Raw genomic sequence first — 23,571 nt, forward strand, 5'->3', positions numbered from 1 at the left:
CAGAGTTTCGTCGGCTTTAAGTTTTAAATTTACAGTTATCGCGTAGTCTTTTATATCGGCGTAATGTGTGCCGATATCTGAGGCGTGGGACATTTTAGCATCCCACTTTGAACCAAAAACAGTTTTAACAAAAGTTGATAAATTATACGTTACCGACTTCTGCACTAAATGACCTTCAGCGTTTAAGCACTTAATTACGCGTGACAATTTTAGACTAGAAATAGCATTATGAAGGCTTGGGACAGATACACCTCCGTCCTCAACAGGTAAATACATAGTTTTTCGGTTGACTAATTCGGTTTTTTCGTTCCACAAGAATTTAAACATTATTTTTTCCAGTTCGATAAGTGTTTCAGAGGAGAAATTTACTAATGGTACCGGGTAAGTTAACCGCGGCATTGCTACCTGACGTAACAATTGCGCTTTGCCGATTAACGAGATAACATACATTTTCCAGCCTTCGACTGTTTCTTTAAAACGGGTTTTAAATATTTTTTCATTTCTGGGATCAACGCCCCTAGCATCAAATTCAATCCCGAGAATTTTAACAGTTTCATTTGTTAATTTAATCGGCATATTTTCGAGAATTTCGCAGTGACCCGCTCCAAGTCTAATTGCCTTGGATTTATTTTCGTTAAGCATGCTCCCCGACAAATCACAATACTGGTTTACTTCAGACATTATATATTTAATGCTATTAAGGTCAGTGCTGACGCAATTAACGTCGTCAGCATGAGCGATATAATCTAATACATTCTTGACCGAAGCGCCCGGACAGGGAAGGCCTCTAATACTAGGGTGCGAGCGTATGTTCATTAAAAGAATCTCAATACAGAGACAAAATAATACTGGGGATAGAGGGCAACCCTGCCTAACCCCTCTTTGCACCTGGAATTCCCGGCTTAACGAATTATTAACTAAAATGGAGCTGGTATTGTTCTGGTATAAAATTTTGACAAAGTGTATAAAATTTGGACCTAAACCAAACCGAGTTAAAACATTTATGATAAAAGAGTGGTCTAAACGATCAAAAGCCTTATTAAAATCAGTGGATATAAGATACCCTGACTGACCTCGCTGGTTCAAAGATTCTATAGTGTCTCTTAGTAAAATTAAATTGTGATACGTCAACCTGCCTTGGACGCCACAAGACTGCCCCTGCCCTATTAGTTTACCGGTGATGCTTTTCAAACGATTTTCAAATACTTTCGCAACCATTCTCCTATCAATGTTGAGAAGAGTTATGGGGCGCCAGTAGTCGACCAAGTGTTTCAGCCGCTCGTCCTTACAGAGAAGAGAAATAACCCCCGTCTGCATGGACGGCGGCAAACACCCAACTGCTAACGAAGAATTGACGACACGAGTAAGTACAGGACCTACTAAAGCCCAATACGTTTTGTAGAATGCGGCGGTCAGACCATCAGGACCTGGCGCTTTACCGTTATTAAAGGATTTCAAGGCCGCGAGTAATTCGCCTTGCGTAACGTTCCCTTCCAGGGGATCGCTTTCTTTGGCGGACAAACGTGGTAAATTGGGAGGACTTACAAAACTGCCAACTTTCTCGGCTTTATAGAGATTAGTGTAGTAGCCTACAAAGGCGGACTCGATGACGTCAGGTTCATTACGCCGGACGCCATCGACCTCGACTTCAGAGATCACTACTTTTCTACGGACACCTTTAACTTTTAAATAAAAGCTAGAGGAAAAAAGCTCTTCGCCACTAAGATCGACGCCCTCTCTCGTCCCAACAAGGTGTTCGTATTTTTTAACATATTGCTGTTGTAATAGGATCTTTAAATTTTCTTCGGCGGCACATGAGTAAACATTTTTATCAGGGGCTTGGCTAATTAGACCTAAAATCCACCTATACACCAAAGCACTTTTACGTTCTCTAAAAGCTAAAATCTTTCCCCGCTGTTTAAAAAATTTACCAATATTTAATTTAAAATCATCCCACCCGTTAAAATCATGTACAGTAGATAAAAGCAAGCGTAATTCATTTTCCACACTTTTGTCGTTGCCATCCTCTGGGGTAAGGAGTTTATCGTTCAAACGCCAAACTCCCCGCCCCCTAGGTATCCCCTTTTCTAAAATAAGACCAGTTTGCAAAAGGCTATGATCAGAATAGCTCACAGGTAAAATATCCACACTAATTAATTTAAACTGATTACTTATGTAAAAACGATCAAGCCTACTTTTGACATAATCGTTTTTCCAGGTAAAACCAGGCACAGAGGGGTTAACCTGTCTCCAGGCATCTATTAAATTTAAGTTGAAAACAACAGAATTTAAGGCAACAATACTACGGTCGGGGTAAAAAGTACCTCCCTCCCTGTCAAGGTCTGGGTTGCTGATGCAATTGAAATCCCCACCCAAAATTAAACAATCATATTTACCATCTAAAAATGTATAAATAGAGTTAAAAAATATCGTTCTTCGATTCGGTATACAAGACGCGTTTATATTAATAATTCGAATGCGGCTTCCCGCTAAAATTAGGTCAACACTGATAACGCGACCTTCATGGTCGGCGCGAAAACTCTTAATATTTGGCTTTAAATGATTTTTAACAATCAAAACTACTCCGCAAGAACGATTAGAACCCTGACTAAAAAATATATTATCGGTAAAAAATTGTTTTCTTATTAAAGACCAATTGTCCGTATTTAAAAGATGCGACTCTTGTATAAGGAGAGCATCTAAATTGCTATTAACAAAAAGCGCGGCGACATTAATCTGTTTATTCATTTCACGCATACCATTAATATTTAAAGTTCCTATATTTAGGCTTACCATAAAAAAGAGTAAAAATAAAGCTATAAAGTTCATCATTACTTGCTTTTTTTCGTGTTTGTCGATAGACAATCAGAGTTGACTCTTTTACTTGATTTGGGGGTCGAGGCCCCTTGGCGCTCCAAAACAGTCTTTTTGTCGGGTCTCGTAGTTTTCAGTGGCACCGAATTTACTGTGGCCGGATTTCTCGTTGGAGAACTGGATACGGCGTTAGCGTAGCCGTTGGCTTGAACTGGTACGTTCGAATCGCGAAGTTCGTTTTCTTGTGCCAAAGACACAGAATTCGATGCGGATGCGGATGACGCGTTGAGGATCTCGTGCGAGCTATCCGAATCTCCCAGATAGAAGGAACTGGGTTTTTCAATCGGTTCATCTTCTTCTTGCATCTCAGCGTCACTAGTTTCTTTATCAAAAGTAACAATGTCATCTGGCTTACTTATTGGCATTTCCTTCACCATTTCATCTGCAGCGTTCTGGTTACCAGCAGACTCGTCGTTGGCGCGAGATTTCTTTTTCTTTTTAGGGCAATCCCGTACTTGGTGATTGTCTTTACGACAATAAAAACACATCCTTTGGACGCCCTGATAGGTGATTTGGACTCGGTGACCACTGATAGTCATCAAATTCGGGATCGGGCTTTTTAGCTTCACCTCCAGCCGGCGAGTACCTGTCCGTAGCTCCTTAAGTGGACCTTTCTGGTACGTCTCCCAGGTTTCCGAGACTACTTCGCAGTAGCTTCTCAATGCGGCTTTTAAAAACGATAATTCCCACCAACTGGGCGCATCCCTGATCGTGATAAATGATACCGGATCAGCTACTCCGACAACGTCAAGATGTTTGTCGGCAATAATAACTCCTGCATCCACAGCTTTCTGATACTGTGCGGGATTGCTAAAGGTAACCTGGACTTCTGATTTTCCCAACAGCTGAAAAACTGTTATGCTCTTGGGGCCAACATGATCGAACAAAGCTAAGGCTAAGTCTTCTACGTTGATGCCTACAAACTTTATCCGAGCTGTACATTTTTTAATAGCAGCAGCAGGAGGCGGATCAGGGATTTTTGACGCTACCGGAGGCATGTTGACCGATCCGTAGACGTCACACGTTAAAGGCGTATCCCAGAAGACGCTGGGCAACGGTCTTTAGAGCACTGGAACAACAATGGATGGCACTGGTACAGCAGAGAGACAGGAAACAGAACCACGTCGAGGTGATGACGCAACAGGACGCAGAGAGACGCCAGGCAGGTAAGTCGACAGACTCTTCAACTAAATACGTTCCCCGACCTTTGACTTCGAAAAAAGGAGCAAACAGATACTACACTTTGATCTTAGCCAAAAGGCCGAGAAGCGATAACCGGCAAAAGGGGCTTTGGTGGTTGAAAAAGAAAAAGAGTGAGATTGAGCATTCATATATTTCATAATTATGTTTAAGCAGATTGCTCGTGGCTGGAGATGACAGCGTGTATAACCATCACGTCTGACCAAAGAAGGCAACTTCTTGATTTCAAACAAAAAGATCGACGGCCATCGAGCGTTTTCAGCCGTCAACGGTAATATCACGTGGAATACATTGGTTCTCGACCTATCAACGACGGTAAGCCGCGTCGAGTGGGGTCATTTCTTGGGAGGGAGACCACCGGGGAACACGGCGTGCCGGTGGCTGCTCTCTTCCTCTCTCCCTCTTTTTTTCCATTAACGCGGTATTTGAGTCTTTTTAATAAAATTTGTGTATTTTTAAATATTTTCTTTTACGCTGTTTCTAACTAGTTCGCCAAGGCGATAATTTATCTTCGGTTTTCTCTGGGTCTTTTTTTTAATAAGTGGCAACATGGAACCGTGCTTAATCGATAATTAGAAAAAGTAAGATCATGATCATACGGAGTTTCCTCCTGCACGCTTACCAGAACAGCTGTAGAGAAGTGTCATGAGATATGGCACTACGAATTGACCGTGGTTGCCGCGTAGTACGCGCCCCGGCATCAGCAACACAAAAACTCGTTTTTTCCAAACCATCCCGCTTTTAACAGTCCCCTATTTCTACAGCGATAGTTACGCAATCCTCGCTAGGTAACTCGATGTAAATAACTTATATGGTGTCCGTTTCGAGAACGGAGTTACCATGATTTGGGAGGGGGTAATTTTTTTAAAGGGGAAGACGTGTTGCCAACGCGAATGTCGAAAAGCGGCCGGCTGTGAACTCCTAATCATGTCTCCTGTTAGTAACGAAAGTGACTTAAAAAATCATACCGTTGGTAACGTACGACAATTATGGTAAAATTTACAAAACAAATCCGTCCGAATCTTCAAAATGATCTACTAGCCAATGACGACTTTCCCTCTTATGACGTTAGGAATATATATATATATATATATATATATATATATATATATATATATATATATATATATATATATATATATGGTGTTTGATTTTAGATTCATTGAGCGAGGTGGGCCGATCCTGGAAGAACTGCAATACCAGGCCAACCCGTGGCGGAGGTGGAGCAAGCTCCGACCTCTCCGCCGCCGTCCAAAAATAAGTTTAATATCTTGGGCCCCGATGGGACCCGTATCAGATATTAAGCTGATAAGAACAGATACTGAATTTGTTTATTATTTTTCAATAAAAATACAGTACCCTGTCAGATAGTTTCCTGTTTTTTTAAATTAGTTTAAATTAAAAACAGGTCAATATATAGTTACAAAAATGTAAAAAGTTAAAAACTAATTAGTTCATAGATTTAAAACCGAGGTTAACGTATAAAATTTAAAAATTTTAGTTTTGAGATTTGCCTTTTTTCGTTTTTTTAATTGGAGTCGTGCTGTTACGGCGTTTAGGATAATTTTGGAGGATGGATGTGATGTCGTTTTTTATATAGTCTATTTGCCAGGTGATGTATGGGGTGCGGCTTGGAGGTTCTCGTTTAATGCGTTCTAACAGTATTTGGAGTTCTTGTTTGGTGAGTTTCTTAAAATCTTGTTTATCCCCCAGTTCCCAGGTATTTGGATCCCACCTGGGACCGGTGGCTGTAGTGGTCTCGTCGCTGCTGCTGTCGGATTCGGATTCGGATTGTTCAGGGTCGTTGCTTGTTGTTTCGGGTTTATTTTCAGGTTCATCTGGTTGTGGTGGAGATTTCAAGGCGTCGGCGTATTGGCTTGTTTGGACTGGAGGATCTGGGTTCTTCTTTGATGGTTCGGGTGACGTCATCGTCCAGCTCTCTTCAGAGCTTTTTGATTCGTCGGCAGCGGTAAGTATAGGTAAGTTACTTGTTTGATTTTCTTGGTTTACTTTCAGGTTATCGTCTCGAGTGGTGGCGTTGGTGAGTATAGGTGTGGAGTTTCTGGTTATTTCAGGATCTTTGGGTAAGTCGTCGTTGGTTCGGGGTTTTGTCTTCTCGGTCGTCTGGTTATTCTTTTTTGCGTCGCAGGCAGAGGCAATGTGCCCCTCCTGATCACAAAAGAAGCATTTTTTTTAAACACCTTGGTAGTAAACCAGGGCTCGACTGCGGCCAAAATAAAGAACATTAGGTATAGTTTTATTAATTCTGATTTTTACCGCTCTATCTCCATTTTTGATCCCTTTGAGTTCTTTATATTCATCTAGGCGATGGGCCTTAATTTCGCCATACTGTCGTAAGTTTGTCAATATGGCATCCCATTGTATCCATGGTTGCAGATTCTTGATTGTCAACCAGACGCCGTCATCCTCGACGCTGGTGACTTTACAGGTCTTATTGTTGATCGTTAATTCTCCGTAGGAGACTGCTTGTTTCAGGAAGGCCAGGGTTGTGAAGGTAAGTAAGTAAGATTTTTTACCAACAGGTTGAAGCATTTCGATTGAATCGGATCCGAGCTTTCCGAGGAAGGTCTGAGCGATTTCCAAGTAGCCAGCATCGACGTCCAGTCGAGCGGTCCGCTTCTTCACCTCTGCAGCCATGATGGCTTTAGAGGGGTCGTCGGGTGAAGTCAAGTCCCAGTAAGGAACAGCGTCAAGTGAAAATGGCAGGAATCGGCCAAGTCACGATACAGCGTGGAGACCAGGAACAGCAGCGACAGGTAAGTGTCAGCAGGACCAGGACCAGGAACGGCAGCGGAATCAGGAACAGCAACGGAACCGGACACAGCAGCGGCAGCAGCAGGAGCAGGAACAGGAACAGCAACTTCAGGATACCGGCAGGTAAGTCAGCATCGCAGGAACAGGCTGAGAAGCGTATACGTCGCTAAACGGCCTTTCGGCCAAGATTTCAGCGAAATAGCTGGAAACAGATACTACACTTTGATCTTAGCCAAAAGGCCGAGAAGCGATAACCGGCAAAGGGGGCTTTGGTGGTTGAAAAAGAAAAAGAGTGAGATTGAGCATTCATATATTTCATAATTATGTTTAAGCAGATTGCTCGTGGCTGGAGATGACAGCGTGTATAACCATCACGTCTGACCAAAGAAGGCAACTTCTTGATTTCAAACAAAAAGATCGACGGCCATCGAGCGTTTTCAGCCGTCAACGGTAATATCACGTGGAATACATTGGTTCTCGACCTATCAACGACGGTAAGCCGCGTCGAGTGGGGTCATTTCTTGGGAGGGAGACCACCGGGGAACACGGCGTGCCGGTGGCTGCTCTCTTCCTCTCTCCCTCTTTTTTTCCATTAACGCGGTATTTGAGTCTTTTTAATAAAATTTGTGTATTTTTAAATATTTTCTTTTACGCTGTTTCTAACTAGTTCGCCAAGGCGATAATTTATCTTCGGTTTTCTCTGGGTCTTTTTTTTAATAAGTGGCAACATGGAACCGTGCTTAATCGATAATTAGAAAAAGTAAGATCATGATCATACGGAGTTTCCTCCTGCACGCTTACCAGAACAGCTGTAGAGAAGTGTCATGAGATATGGCACTACGAATTGACCGTGGTTGCCGCGTAGTACGCGCCCCGGCATCAGCAACACAAAAACTCGTTTTTTCCAAACCATCCCGCTTTTAACAGTCCCCTATTTCTACAGCGATAGTTACGCAATCCTCGCTAGGTAACTCGATGTAAATAACTTATATGGTGTCCGTTTCGAGAACGGAGTTACCATGATTTGGGAGGGGGTAATTTTTTTAAAGGGGAAGACGTGTTGCCAACGCGAATGTCGAAAAGCGGCCGGCTGTGAACTCCTAATCATGTCTCCTGTTAGTAACGAAAGTGACTTAAAAAATCATACCGTTGGTAACGTACGACAATTATGGTAAAATTTACAAAACAAATCCGTCCGAATCTTCAAAATGATCTACTAGCCAATGACGACTTTCCCTCTTATGACGTTAGGAATATATATATATATATATATATATGGTGTTTGATTTTAGATTCATTGAGCGAGGTGGGCCGATCCTGGAAGAACTGCAATACCAGGCCAACCCGTGGCGGAGGTGGAGCAAGCTCCGACCTCTCCGCCGCCGTCCAAAAATAAGTTTAATATCTTGGGCCCCGATGGGACCCGTAGCAGATATTAAGCTGATAAGAACAGATACTGAATTTGTTTATTTGAAATTCATTTGTCATGGTTACAAAAATGGTCGCGTTATTAACATTTAAATTAGCGCGAACATTGTCAAAAAACAGTTATTTCTTTTTTCAGGTTTGTTTTTTGTAAAAAACGTCCAGGTAAGTATGAGTTTAACCTATTTTTCCTATATTTTTTTAACAAAGCAAGTAAGTATAATTTTTAACTATTTTTCTCTATGTTTTAACAAGGTAAGTATAAATTTTAACTATATTTTATTTTTCTGTATTTTAAACTAAGGTAAGTATTTTTCCTTTTCTTTTTAACTTTAACGTAAAAAATATTCATATGTTTTTTTACAGAGATCCAGCGTACCAGATTACAAAACGTCCCCTATTTATAACTAAATACCAATTAAAAGGCCCAAAACATATAAAAATGTAAACTTAAAATTAAAGAATTAAAAGTATACATAAAACTTAAAAGAGTTATTAAAAACATATTTACAGCTCAAAACGAGGTACTAATTCTTCCCTTTTTTTGGGTCTTTGTCACGAGGAGGGCTATGAGGTCGTTTAGACCGGTTCTTCAGTATTCTCTCAGCCATCGCTAGAGTGTTGCTTCGCCAGTTTATGATTTTGGTGTCCTTGGATGTTAATGCTTTAGCACGCCGAATGAAGTTTTCAATTTCTTGTTTTGACATTATAGCGAAATTCCAATCGCGGGCGTAAATTTCTACTTCTTGTTTGGGTTCCTTTGGTGTTGGAGGATCAGATTTCGGGGAACGCTTAGGAGACTTAACGGCGTCGGCGTACCCTTTGACTATGGTGGAGGGTTCAGTTTTCTTTGGTGATGGTACTGGAGACAGCAGGGACCAGCCATCGCCCTCTTTGGGTTCGTTGGTTTCTGATGGACTTTTCTCCATATCGACTTGAGTTTCCTCAGCGCCATCTTCAGCACCTGCTAATGGAGGTGGTGGGGTCGAGTTCTCTGGATCATTGGTGGCCGGAGTCTGATCAACAATGTTCTTTTGCTCTGGAATTGGTTGCGTCTTGTTTCGTTTCCTCGGGCAATCCCGAACCTGATGACTGTCTTTGCGGCAATAAAAGCACATGCGCTGGACGCCTTGATACACGAGCTGGATGCGGTGTCCACTGATGGTCATCAGGTTCGGGATTGGGCTTTTTATCTTGACTTCTAGGCGACGATTTCCATTGCGGACATCTTTCAGAGGTCCTTTCTGGAAGGTCTCCCATGTTTCCGTGAGTACCTCACAGTAATTCTTTAATGCTGATTTCAGAAATGATAGCTCCCACCAGCTGGGAGCATCCTTGACTGTGATCTGGGTAACTGGATCGGCAACGCCTACGACGTTGAGGTGCTTGTTACCAACAATGATACCGGCATCCACGGCCTTTTGATAACAAAAGCCGTCTTGAAACGTGATCTGGCATTCCGTTTTTCCAATCATCTGGAAGACGGTGATACTCTTGGGGCCAATGTAGTCGAAAAGAGCTACTGCCAAATCTTCTACATTGACCCCGTCGAACTTGATTCTCGCAGTTGCCTTCTTCGAGGACATAGAGGCGGACTGCGATGCTGCTGGCAAGGACTGCACGGCAGGCATGGCGACGAATGTGGCGACCGCCGAAGCGGAGACCGGAGCTCAGGAACCGCTGAATGGAGGCAAACGGCAACTGGAACACAGGAACAGCAGCTGGAACTGGTACTGCAACTGGAACTGGTACTGGAACGGCGACGTCTGGCGAGACAGCGTGGCAGGCACAACAAGCAGGTAAGTAAACTTCCCGGCGCAGGAAAATACGGTTCCCGGCCTTTGACTTCGAAGAAAGGAGCAGATACTACACTTTGATCTTAGCCAAAAGGCCGAGAAGCGATAACCGGCAAAGGGGGCTTTGGTGGTTGAAAAAGAAAAAGAGTGAGATTGAGCATTCATATATTTCATAATTATGTTTAAGCAGATTGCTCGTGGCTGGAGATGACAGCGTGTATAACCATCACGTCTGACCAAAGAAGGCAACTTCTTGATTTCAAACAAAAAGATCGACGGCCATCGAGCGTTTTCAGCCGTCAACGGTAATATCACGTGGAATACATTGGTTCTCGACCTATCAACGACGGTAAGCCGCGTCGAGTGGGGTCATTTCTTGGGAGGGAGACCACCGGGGAACACGGCGTGCCGGTGGCTGCTCTCTTCCTCTCTCCCTCTTTTTTTCCATTAACGCGGTATTTGAGTCTTTTTAATAAAATTTGTGTATTTTTAAATATTTTCTTTTACGCTGTTTCTAACTAGTTCGCCAAGGCGATAATTTATCTTCGGTTTTCTCTGGGTCTTTTTTTTAATAAGTGGCAACATGGAACCGTGCTTAATCGATAATTAGAAAAAGTAAGATCATGATCATACGGAGTTTCCTTCTGCACGCTTACCAGAACAGCTGTAGAGAAGTGTCATGAGATATGGCACTACGAATTGACCGTGGTTGCCGCGTAGTACGCGCCCCGGCATCAGCAACACAAAAACTCGTTTTTTCCAAACCATCCCGCTTTTAACAGTCCCCTATTTCTACAGCGATAGTTACGCAATCCTCGCTAGGTAACTCGATGTAAATAACTTATATGGTGTCCGTTTCGAGAACGGAGTTACCATGATTTGGGAGGGGGTAATTTTTTTAAAGGGGAAGACGTGTTGCCAACGCGAATGTCGAAAAGCGGCCGGCTGTGAACTCCTAATCATGTCTCCTGTTAGTAACGAAAGTGACTTAAAAAATCATACCGTTGGTAACGTACGACAATTATGGTAAAATTTACAAAACAAATCCGTCCGAATCTTCAAAATGATCTACTAGCCAATGACGACTTTCCCTCTTATGACGTTAGGAATATATATATATATATATATATATATATATATATATATATATATATATATATATATATATATATATATATATATATATATATATATATATATATGGTGTTTGATTTTAGATTCATTGAGCGAGGTGGGCCGATCCTGGAAGAACTGCAATACCAGGCCAACCCGTGGCGGAGGTGGAGCAAGCTCCGACCTCTCCGCCGCCGTCCAAAAATAAGTTTAATATCTTGGGCCCCGATGGGACCCGTATCAGATATTAAGCTGATAAGAACAGATACTGAATTTGTTTATTTAAAATTCTGGTCAAGGTTACAAGTGTCCGCGTTTATTAAAAAATTTAAATTATCGCGAACACTGTTTTAAACAAGAAAAAAGACAGTTGCATATATCAGTTAAAGCAATTAACGAGCGTAAAAATACTTGTCGTTCCAAGAATAAAAATTAGACGCGATAAAATACAATACTATTTACAGATTAACTACATGTCAAGCGAAGGTAAGTAAATATTATTTACTTCTGGTGTTAGTATACTATAAATTAATTATATTTAACCATACAATTCTAATTCCCCCCCCCCTTTTTTTTTCAGGTTCTACAGTTTTCCAGGTAAGTATATCAGGTAAGTTTTTTTTTTTTAACAATAGGGTCTAAATAATTTTGTCTATTGATTTTTCTTTTACAGGGTAAACAGGTTCCGCGGTACATCTCAGGTGAATTTTTCATTTAAACATACAATAAACTATTAAAATGTATGTAACGAGAATTTTAAAATTGTAAAGTTAAAATTTACAATATAAGCGATTTTAAAACTAAGAAAGTAATTTAAAAACATATTTACATATCCCAATAAGGGCCTATTTTTTCCCTTTTTTGGTATATCATCCGGATGGGGATGTCTGTACTCGCTTCCTTCGAGTTTGCAAGGTGAGGCGTGCTTCAGCCAGGAATTCTTCCCGCCAGCTAAGTAGTTCTGGTGATTCTGTCACAAAGTTCCGTGCACGGTGACAAAAGTTCTCTATTTCATTTTCGGTCATTTCTGAAAACTGCCAATCTCGTTCGTAGATCGGTTCTTCGTATACTGGATGTTGTGATTGCGGTGAAGACTTCGAATCAGGTTCGTGATGTGATGGAGTTTTTACAACTGTGGCGTAACTCCCGGAATTTTTTGGTGAGTCAAAAGACTTGTGGGAAGGTCCTGACAGAGAAAGGCCCCAGCCATCTTCGCCCTCAACGAAGTTTCCTGCGTCTTGTTCCTCTTGATCCATTTTTTCCAGGTCCTCACCTGCGTCCGTGATAGCTGCAGTGTCTGCTACTTGTGGCATTACCACACTTCCGGGTTTGTCTGAGCCTTCGGGTGACGGGATCTGGACTTGAATATCCGCGTCCTGTGGAGCGGAACGCACTTTTTTCCTTTTCTTGGGGCAATCCCGAACCTGATGACTGTCCTTTCGGCAATAAAAGCACATTCGCTGGACTCCTTGATAGACAATTTGAATGCGATGTCCACTGATGGTCATCAGGTTCGGGATTGGGCTCTTGACCTTGACCTCCAGCCTCCGATTTCCATTACGGACGTCCTTCAACGGTCCCTTCTGGAATGTTTCCCATGTTTCGGACAAAACCTCTCCGTAGTTTTTCAGAGCAGCCTTTAAAAAGCTTAATTCCCACCAACTAGGTGCGCCTTTCACGGTGATTTGGGTTACAGGATCAGCCACTCCAACGATGGATAAATGCTTCTCCCCAACGATTATACCAGCGTCAACAGCCTTTTGGTACGATACGATGTCCTTGAAGGATATCTGCGCCTCAGACTTCCCGATCATTTGGAAGACTGTGATACTCTTGGGGCCAATGCAGTCGAAAAGAGCAAAAGCCAAATCTTCTACATTGACCCCGTCGAATTTGATTCGTGCAGTGGCCTGCTTCGAAGACGAGGACTCCGCCGGAGTCGACTTCGACGCTACAGGAGGCATGGCGAACGTTTGTGGAAACCGCCGAAGCGGAGACCGGTACTCAGGAACCGCTGGCTTGTAGCAGGCGGCAACAGGAAAACAGGAAAAGCAGCCGGAACTGGATCTGGACTGGAGACAGGAACGGCAGCGACTGACGATTCAACGTGGCAGAGCAGGCAAACTCGCCTAACAGGCGTAAAAACACTTCTCGCCCCCCGACTAAGACCTCCGTATAGAACAGATACTGAATTTGTTTATTTAAAATTCTGGTCAAGGTTACAAATGTCCGCGGTTATTAAAAAAATTAAATTATCGCGAACATTGTATTGGTCAAAACAATATTTCATATCATAAAAGGAGTCATAACATTTTTAAATATATTTACAGGTTCTTATGTGTTTTACGTCAAGGTAAGTATTTTTAACTTTTCATATTACTTTTAGGAAAAATAATTTTAGAACTATTTTTTTTTTCTTTTTTCAGGGTTAACAGAAATCAAGGTAAGTATTTTACGTAAAATTTCATTAGTGTACATTTTTTAGTAAACGCTTAAACATTTAAAAATAAACTTAAATTTAAACTTTTAAAAACTAATCACAATAAATGATTTTTTATAGTTCCAACTTTCCCGTTTTAACGGTGACAATTAAAACATAAAACACAATAAATATTTAAAAAATATAGAAATATCAGAAGTATATTTACAAAAGTGCACCACTGTCCTATTTCTTCCCCTTCTTAGGGTCTTTTTCAATTGGAGGGCTCTGACGACGTTTGAATCGGCGCTGGAGTGCCTCTTGTGCCTTTGCCAGTGCGTCATCCCGCCAGGATAGGATATGGGGCTTGGTTGAGGTCAATACTTTGGCCTGCCGACAAAAGTCCTCAATTTCATTCTTGGGTAGGTGATCCCATGCCCAATTTCGTTCAAAAATTTCCAATTTTCTTTCAGGTTCCTCTGGTGTTGGAGGATCGGATTTCGGCGAGTCTTGGACTTGCCTCTGGGGTGACTTGACCGCATCTGCGTAGCCTATGACTTTGGCGGGGGATTCAGGTTTCCCTGGGGAAGACTCTGGTGTTGCCAACGACCAACCCTCTTTTGAGCCCTGGAAGTCTCGTGAAGGTCCTGTTTCGTCCATTATGTCGTCGTGGGTGCTTACGTCTGCGGCATCCCCAACCGGAATCGGCGTTCCATTCCTTACTGTTTCTGGTTCTTCATATGACGGGTTCTGGTCAGCGACAGTTTCTGGATTTGGTCGAGCCTTCTTGTTCTTTTTCGGGCAATCCCGAACCTGATGACTGTCTTTACGGCAGTAAAAACACATTCTCTGTATTCCACGGTATGTAATTTGGATACGATGACCGCTTATGGTCATCAGGTTCGGGATTGTGCTCTTCATTTTGACCTCAAGGCGACGAGTACCATTCTTCAAATCTTTAAACGGGCCTTCTTGATAGGTTTCCCAGGACTCGGAGATAACCTCGCAGTATGCGCGAAGAGCAGCTTTGATGAACGATAGTTCCCACCAGCTCGGAGCATCTCGTAACGTGATGTAAGATACCGGATCGGAAATCCCAATTACATCAACTTGTCTGTTTCCGACCATAAGGCCGGCTTCTATGGCCTTCTGGAAACAAGTAGCGTCTTTGAAGGTGACCTGTGCTGCGTCCTTTCCCACAGGCTGGAACACAGTGATTCCATGCGAACCAACGAGCTCGAAGAGAGCTGTAGCAAGGGCGTCGATGGTCACGCCTTCAAACTTGATCCTAGCTGTTGCTTTTTTCATTGCAGCAGCTGGTGGGGAGGACATCGTTGACTGGGCAGGAGCCATGACAACGTTGGTGGCGACCGCCGAGGCGGAGACCGGACCTCAGGAACCGCTGGATGGAGGCAGACGGCAACTGGAACACTGGAACAACAGCTGGAACACGGACTGGGCTGGAAGCAGGAACGGCAGCAAATTTCGAGGCAGCGTGGTAAACCAAACGAGCAGGATCACTCGCCTTTAAGGCGTAAAACACTCCTCGCCCCCCGACTAAGATCTCGGTATAGCACTATTGAAAACAGATACTACACTTTGATCTTAGCCAAAAGGCCGAGAAGCGATAACCGGCAAAGGGGGCTTTGGTGGTTGAAAAAGAAAAAGAGTGAGATTGAGCATTCATATATTTCATAATTATGTTTAAGCAGATTGCTCGTGGCTGGAGATGACAGCGTGTATAACCATCACGTCTGACCAAAGAAGGCAACTTCTTGATTTCAAACAAAAAGATCGACGGCCATCGAGCGTTTTCAGCCGTCAACGGTAATATCACGTGGAATACATTGGTTCTCGACCTATCAACGACGGTAAGCCGCGTCGAGTGGGGTCATTTCTTGGGAGGGAGACCACCGGGGAACACGGCGTGCCGGTGGCTGCTCTCTTCCTCTCTCCCTCTTTTTTTCCATTAACGCGGTATTTGAGTCTTTTTAATAAAATTTGTGTATTTTTAAATATTTTCTTTTACGCTGTTTCTAACTAGTTCGCCAAGGCGATAATTTATCTTCGGTTTTCTCTGGGTCTTTTTTTTAATAAGTGGCAACATGGAACCGTGCTTAATCGATAATTAGAAAAAGTAAGATCATGATCATACGGAGTTTCCTCCTGCACGCTTACCAGAACAGCTGTAGAGAAGTGTCATGAGATATGGCACTACGAATTGACCGTGGTTGCCGCGTAGTACGCGCCCCGGCATCAGCAACACAAAAACTCGTTTTTTCCAAACCATCCCGCTTTTAACAGTCCCCTATTTCTACAGCGATAGTTACGCAATCCTCGCTAGGTAACTCGATGTAAATAACTTATATGGTGTCCGTTTCGAGAACGGAGTTACCATGATTTGGGAGGGGGTAATTTTTTTAAAGGGGAAGACGTGTTGCCAACGCGAATGTCGAAAAGCGGCCGGCTGTGAACTCCTAATCATGTCTCCTGTTAGTAACGAAAGTGACTTAAAAAATCATACCGTTGGTAACGTACGACAATTATGGTAAAATTTACAAAACAAATCCGTCCGAATCTTCAAAATGATCTACTAGCCAATGACGACTTTCCCTCTTATGACGTTAGGAATATATATATATATATATATATATATTTGATTTTAGATTCATTGAGCGAGGTGGGCCGATCCTGGAAGAACTGCAATACCAGGCCAACCCGTGGCGGAGGTGGAGCAAGCTCCGACCTCTCCGCCGCCGTCCAAAAATAAGTTTAATATCTTGGGCCCCGATGGGACCCGTATCAGATATTAAGCTGATAAGAACAGATACTTTTAATTGTTTATTAAAAGATCGTTTTGATACAAACTATATACAAATACAAATATGACATGATTGTTCGCGGTTTTAGTTATTTAAATTAACGCGAACATTCGTTAAAAATAAAGAGTGACATTGTAAAATTTAAAAGCGAGCTGAAAGCTAAGTCAAAATTTAAAAGTTACATTTTATAACATATTTTTCCCTTTCTTAGGATCTCTTGCGTCTAAGGGGCTTCGACTTCTTTTGGAACGATGAAGGAGTACTTTCTCGGCCATCTTTAGTGTGTTATCCCGCCAGTCTGTAATAGGTTTATTCGTGGAGGTTAGCGCTTTGGCACGCCGGCAGAAAGCTTCAATTTCGGGTCTCGTCATTACAGCGAAATCCCAATCGCGGTTATAAATTTCCCCTTCTGGTTCAGGTTCCTGATGTAGTGGTGATTTCAGAGCGTCGGCGTCTTGGCTGGTTGAGACTAGAGGTTCTGCGATGTTCTTGGATGGTACTGGTGATGTTAGTGATCAGTTCTCTTCAGAGCTTTTGGAGTCGTCGGATGCGGTAAGTATGGGTAAAGTGCTTGTTTGATTTTCTTGTTTTTCTTTCAGGTTATTGTCTCGAGTGGTGGCGTTGGTGAGCGTAGGTGTTGAGCTTCTGGTTGTTGCAGGATCTTTGGGTGAGTCGTCTTTGGTTCTGGGTTTTGTCGTCTCGGTCATATGGTTGATCTTTTTTTCGCAGTTAGAGGCTACGTGCCCCTCCTGCTCACAAAAAAAGCACTTTTTTGCAACCCCGGTATAGTATACCAGTGCCCTGCTCCTTCCAAAGTAAAGTACATTAGGTATCGTTTTATTCATTTTAATTTTTACCGAACGGTCCCCGTTTTTGACGCCTTTGAGTTCCTTGTATTCGTCGCAGCGGTGCGCTTTTATATCTCCATATTGCCGAAGGTTTGTTAAAATTGCTTCCCATTGTATCCATGAAGGTAGATGCTTGATAGTAAGCCATATGCCATCGTCTTCGACGTTGGTAATTTTACACGACTTGTTGTCGATCTTTATTTCTCCATAGGAGACTGCTTGTTGTAGAAATGCTAGGGTCGTAAAAGTTAATAGAAAAGTTTCTTTACCAATAGGCTGTAGCGTTTCAATGCTTTCAGTTCCGAGTTTTTCATGAAAGGTTCGAGCGACTTCCAAGAAGCCGGCATCTACCTCCAAGCGAGCGGTTCTCTTTAACCTCCATAGCCATCCTGGCTAAGAGAGGGTAAGCGGAGAGAAGAGAGACGAGAGGATCCCAGGAGTGGCAACGTCAGGTAAGTACCAGGAAGTTTTCTTTTCAGGAACAAGCAGCAGCGGAACGGAGTAGCACAGGAATGGAACATGCGGCAAGGCAGGTAAACTCGCCTTATAGGCGTAGAAACACTTCTCGCCCCTCGACTAAGATCTCGGTATAATACTGCAGAACAGATACTAAATTTGTTAATTTAGTGTTATAACAAAGTTACATTTTCCGCGTTTATTTACAAATTAAATTATCGCGAGAAAATTAAGATATAAACATACATTTCTTGTTGTGAGAGTCAAAAAACTATTATTTGTAAAAAACGTTAAAATTTGTTTTCTTTAGAAAAGGGAAAATGTTATAGCATCTGATTAAAAATTTGTCAAGATTTAACACAAAAATTAATTGGAAATAAACCAAAGTTTCAAATACATTATAAATAACTATATACAAAGGTAAATACGTATAAGTGTGGTAAAAAGTGGTCAATAAAGCCTTTAAATTCATTGGGTAATAATTAAAGACTTAATTTAGAGAAGAAGGTACGTTAACCAACCATTTAAATGGACAATATAAGGAACATTTTTTTCAGGGTTTTTAGTAATCCCACGGGATTTTTGCAGGTAAGTATTTAAAATTTAATTATTTTAAATAACAAATCTCGTTTAAAAGAGTAGTTTAAGTTTATGGTTTTCGATTGTGACCACTGGTTTCTGGTCATTACTCCATTTTTCAACAAAGGTCACGAGAGGAAGCCGACAATAGTCTGCCGGCGCCCGCCGCAGAATCTCGTTTCGAACCCTTTCTAAGACAACAAAGGCTGGAACAAATTTGCTTTCAAATAGCTTCTTGTTACGGGCTTTCCAAACTTGGAATTTAATTTCTGTAAGTATTAGGGAAAAAACATAGATGAGGGGGAGAGGGACCGGTAGGGGAGCGTGATATAAAACAGTTTTAATAGATATAAAATTTAATCCAAAGAATTGTCGAAGTGTATTTAATAGCATTTTTGCGTTATCGCATTGGTACATTAAATGTATAGTGGTTTCATTGCTCTTACAAAAAGGGCATTCTCTGGTTTTTGCCATACTGCGTCCAAACAATAAGTCTCGAACAGGGAGCACATCGTGGATAACTTTAAACAAGAAGTCGCGACGAGAGCCTTCTATAGCCCTCGCCCCCGTTCGTTTAAACGCGACTGTCCAGTTTATTTCTGGTTTCATAGAAACCATTCGTGGTGTGGCCTTAATGGCCAATTTACTAGATATTTGGGCGTGACTTAAGTCCGACAACTTTTCATTCGTTTTTAATTTGCTTTTAACAATTACTGCCGAATTTTTAGCCTCGACGTAATTATGACCAATTTCGGCCGCATGCGGGATTTTCAAGTCCCATTTCACACCGAAGACAGTTTTGGCACAGGTAGACAAATGGTAAGTTACCGATTTATTCACACAGTGTTTTTCTTGCATTAGACAGTTCAAAGTTCGTGATAAATTTAAACTCGAAGTAATTGTCCGAAGGTGAGGTACGTTAATACCGCCATCTGACACGGGTAAGTACATGGTATTCCTATTGACTAATTCGGTTTTACCGTCCCAAATAAATTTAAACATTAATTTTTCTAATTGAATTAGCGTCTCTTTTGAGAATTTCACCAGCGGAATAGGATATGTAAGCCGGGGTATCGCTACCTGATGCAATAGTTGGGCTTTTCCAATAAATGACATTGACAATTCGCGCCATCTCTCGATGGAATCTTTAAACCGGGTTACATAATTATTTTCATTACTTGGATCGATACTCATATTATTAAAAAGTATTCCCAATATTTTAACATTTCCATTACTAATGGTAAGAGGCAAATTGTTAACAATTTCTTTATGGCCAACGCCTAATCGAATAATTTTCGATTTTTGCTTGTTTAAAAGGCTACCCGACATTTCACAATAATTTTGCACTTCACCTACGGTGTCATTTATACATTCTAGATCTTCACTCAGGCAATTAACGTCATCTGCGTGGGCTGCATATTTCAACTGTTCCTCGACCGAAACCCCTGGACAGGAAAGACCGCGTATCAGGGGGTTCGAGTTTATTCTAAACAGTAGCGTTTCAACGCATAAACTAAATAGAACGGGAGAGAGGGGGCACCCCTGCCTTACACCTCTCCGTACTTGGAATTCCTTGGACAACGAATTATTGATTAAAATACGACTCGTATTACCTGTATAAAGGGTGCGAATAAAAGCTAAAAAATTTGGCCCAAACCCAAAATTATCTAGTACGTTAAAAATAAAAGAATGATCCAAACGATCAAACGCTTTATTAAAATCTATCGAGAGTAAGTACCCCGCCTGACCACGAGCATTAAGTGATTCTATCGCGTCTCGTAATAAAACAAGATTGTGATAGCTCACTCTACCCTTAACCCCGCAGGATTGCCCACGACCGATCAATTGGTCGGTGACACGACTAACTCCGTTTTCAAAGACCTTCGCTATCAGCCTTCTATCTAAATTTAGGAGCGTGATTGGACGCCAAAACTCTACAAAATGTTTAAAAAGGTCGTCTTTGCAAAGGAGTGAAATATTCCCTGTTTGCATAGACTCAGGAAAAGACCCCGCCTTCAGAGCAGCATTTACCACAAGGGTAAGCATGGGACCAATTAGTCCCCAATATTGTTTGTAAAATGTAACGGTTAAACCGTCTGGCCCAGGCGCTTTTCTGGCTTTGAAAGATTTAAGAGCGTTTAACAATTCTAGCTAGGTTACGTCTCCTTCTAATTCCTCCCTGGCTTCCTCGGATAAACGAGGAAGCCCGGGTGGACGTTCGAAGGGTCGAACCGGCTCGGCCTCGTACAATTTCGCGTAGTAATCGACGAAGGCGGACTCGATGACGTCAGGGTCGTTACGCCGGACACCATCAACCTCGACCTCGCCGATAACCCCCTTCTTACGGGCCCCCTTAGCTTGTAAATAGAAAGCGGAGGAGAAGTTTTCCTCTCCGCTCAATTCTACTCCTTCCCTAGAACTGACCAAATACTGGTACTTTTGCGTATACTGCTCTTGCAGTAGGGTTTTTACCTGTTCTTCCGCGGAACACAAAAATACATTTTTAACGGGGGCCCTGCCTAATAAACCCAACGCCCACCGATAAAAATTAGCACACCTGCGCTCGTTCGACGCGACCAATTTCCCCTTTTGTTTGAGAAAGTTAGAGATTTGCACTTTAAAATTATCCCAATCATTAAAGTCGTGTAATTTATTTAAAAGTGATCGAATTTCATTTTCGATACTTTTATCGTTCTCGTCGACGGGGGTGAGGAGTTTGTCGTTAAGACGCCAAACTCCCCGCCCCCGAGGAATTCCCCCACTAACTCCGACACACACTTGTAAAAGGCTGTGGTCAGAGAAACCCACGGGTAAAATCTGGATAGAATTCAAAATAAACTTAAAATCGTTACTAAAATATAAATAATCGAGTCGGCTTTTTACGTAGTCGTTTTTCCAAGTAAAACCAGGCGTAGAAGGAAAAGTGCGACGCCAAGCGTCGATTAAATTTAAATTGGTTATCACTGAGGACAGAGCGTCGGTACTGGGGTCGGGGTAAAAAGTTCCCCCTTCCCTGTCCAAGCTCGGGTCACGGACACAGTTGAAGTCACCCCCAATAATTAAAAGGTCATATTGACCATCTAAAAACGTATATAATTGATTAAAAAAGATTTTTCTCTGTTTAGGAATACAAGAGGCGTAGATATTTAAAAGGCGAATGCGGTTGTCCGCACAATTAAAATCGACACTTATTATACGACCTTCGTGGTCGGCCCGAAAACTTTTGATAGAAGGTTGCAAGTGATTTTTACAGAATATAGTTACGCCGCAGGAGCGGTTAGAACCCTGACTAAAATAAATACAATTGGTAAAAAATTGGCGTCGTATTGACTTCCAATTATCGAGATTTAAAAGATGCGACTCTTGTACAAGGAGTACATCGAGGTTGCTACTTGTAAAAAGTGCTGCTACGTCGGCCAGTTTTTTCTGCTCTCGCATACCGTTAACGTTAAGAGTTCCAATATTTAGGCTTATCATCAAAAAGGTAGGTAAGCTCAAAAAAGTTACTACTTGCTTTTCTTGGGCGTGTTGCCCCGGCTCCTAGAATTGCCACGTTTGGTTTGTTTGGAGTCTGAAGCACTTTGGGATTTCTGCGCGTTCGCCCTTACAGACGGACTAGCTTGTGACGGAACTGAGTCTTTAGAGTTCTCCATCGGCATAACGGACTGGTTGTCACCCGCGCCGAAGGTAAGTACATTAATCTTTTCTTTTTCAGATGCCTTGCGTTGTTCTGGTGTAGACACGGGGGACCTGTACTCCGATTCGTCTTCCGAAGGAACGGCGATGTCATCGGATTCCATAGATGTCGTCGGGCCATCGATCAAGGTGAGTTGGTTCTCTGGCCTTTCCACGGAATCTTCTTGATTCTCGAGTTGCGCCTCCTCGGCGGCTTGCTTCGCTTTCTGCTCTTGTTTAGCTTTCTTCTTCCCGCAAGACGAGACATTATGTCCTGCCTCGTCACAGAAGAAGCATTTTTTAACGACGCCCCGGTAGAAAACAAGGGTGCGAATCCTGCCAAAATATAACACGTTGGGTATTGATTTGGTCATCTTGATCTTAACAGCTCTGTCGCCATTCTTCACACCCTTCAGCAGAGGATGCTCGTCGAAGCGGTGAGATTTAACTTCTCCGTATTGACGTAACGTGCTGAGGACTGAATCCCATTGTATCCACTTGGGCAAATTTTTTATTGTCAGCCAGAGGCCGTCGTCTTCGATAGCAGTGAACTTGCATGGCTTACCGTTGATCATCAGTTCTCCGTAAGACTGAGCTTGTTGGCAAAGTGCCAGCGTAGAAAAGGTAAGTAGAAATATACCTTTCCCGACAGGTTGCAGAGTGTCGAGACAAGCAGGACCCATTTTCCCGTAAAAAAGTTTGGCGACATCAAGGAAATCAGCATCGACTTCAAGACGAGCTGATCTCTTCTTTTCTTCCGTAGCCATGGTGGCAGAGAAAGAGAGCTCCTAGAATGGAGCTGATTCTGAAGGCTTGATCAGAAGATAAGGCCGGATCAGGATCGGATTTGAGAGACAACAGCGGGGCAGAAACCCCGTAGCGGAATCGGCAGCCGAGCAGGAACTGAGCAGCGACAGAGCAGGACCAGAGCAGGAACAGAGTTGGACCGGAACAGGCACAAAGCAGCGACAGTACAGCGATGGATACAGGAAAGTGTACCAGCAGCAGGTAAACAAGGCAAAGCCCTGGAGCAAACGGTTCCCGGCCTTTGGCTTCGAAAAAAGGAGCAAACAGATACTACACTTTGATCTTAGCCAAAAGGCCGAGAAGCGATAACCGGCAAAGGGGGCTTTGGTGGTTGAAAAAGAAAAAGAGTGAGATTGAGCATTCATATATTTCATAATTATGTTTAAGCAGATTGCTCGTGGCTGGAGATGACAGCGTGTATAACCATCACGTCTGACCAAAGAAGGCAACTTCTTGATTTCAAACAAAAAGATCGACGGCCATCGAGCGTTTTCAGCCGTCAACGGTAATATCACGTGGAATACATTGGTTCTCGACCTATCAACGACGGTAAGCCGCGTCGAGTGGGGTCATTTCTTGGGAGGGAGACCACCGGGGAACACGGCGTGCCGGTGGCTGCTCTCTTCCTCTCTCCCTCTTTTTTTCCATTAACGCGGTATTTGAGTCTTTTTAATAAAATTTGTGTATTTTTAAATATTTTCTTTTACGCTGTTTCTAACTAGTTCGCCAAGGCGATAATTTATCTTCGGTTTTCTCTGGGTCTTTTTTTTAATAAGTGGCAA

The 23,571-nt window shown here is 42.5% G+C and overlaps 2 non-coding genes and 7 pseudogenes across 2 annotated transcripts; all 9 read right to left on the minus strand.

The window, feature by feature from the left end:
- Nucleotides 1–4,065: 4,065 nt before the first annotated feature.
- Nucleotides 4,066–4,147, minus strand: LOC149931048 (U2 spliceosomal RNA; annotated as a pseudogene).
- Nucleotides 4,148–5,240: 1,093 nt separating this feature from the next.
- On the minus strand, nt 5,241–5,431 carry LOC149931049 (U2 spliceosomal RNA). Its single transcript, XR_016476466.1, has one exon. It is a non-coding gene; the product is annotated as a U2 spliceosomal RNA (small nuclear RNA).
- A 1,526-nt stretch (nt 5,432–6,957) lies between these two features.
- On the minus strand, nt 6,958–7,101 carry LOC149931050 (U2 spliceosomal RNA; annotated as a pseudogene).
- Nucleotides 7,102–8,150: 1,049 nt separating this feature from the next.
- Nucleotides 8,151–8,330, minus strand: LOC149931051 (U2 spliceosomal RNA; annotated as a pseudogene).
- Nucleotides 8,331–9,982: 1,652 nt separating this feature from the next.
- Nucleotides 9,983–10,177, minus strand: LOC149931052 (U2 spliceosomal RNA). Its single transcript, XR_016476587.1, has one exon. It is a non-coding gene; the product is annotated as a U2 spliceosomal RNA (small nuclear RNA).
- A 1,119-nt stretch (nt 10,178–11,296) lies between these two features.
- Nucleotides 11,297–11,475, minus strand: LOC149931053 (U2 spliceosomal RNA; annotated as a pseudogene).
- A 3,606-nt stretch (nt 11,476–15,081) lies between these two features.
- LOC149931054 (U2 spliceosomal RNA) lies at nt 15,082–15,231 on the minus strand (annotated as a pseudogene).
- Nucleotides 15,232–16,277: 1,046 nt separating this feature from the next.
- LOC149931055 (U2 spliceosomal RNA) lies at nt 16,278–16,455 on the minus strand (annotated as a pseudogene).
- A 6,559-nt stretch (nt 16,456–23,014) lies between these two features.
- On the minus strand, nt 23,015–23,096 carry LOC149931056 (U2 spliceosomal RNA; annotated as a pseudogene).
- Between the last annotated feature and the right edge of the window lie 475 nt (nt 23,097–23,571).

This window comes from Leiobunum rupestre, chromosome 9 (genome assembly GCF_980474605.1).
Source record: "Leiobunum rupestre chromosome 9, qqLeiRupe1.1.hap1, whole genome shotgun sequence".
NCBI classification, from domain to species: Eukaryota; Metazoa; Arthropoda; class Arachnida; order Opiliones; family Sclerosomatidae; genus Leiobunum; species Leiobunum rupestre.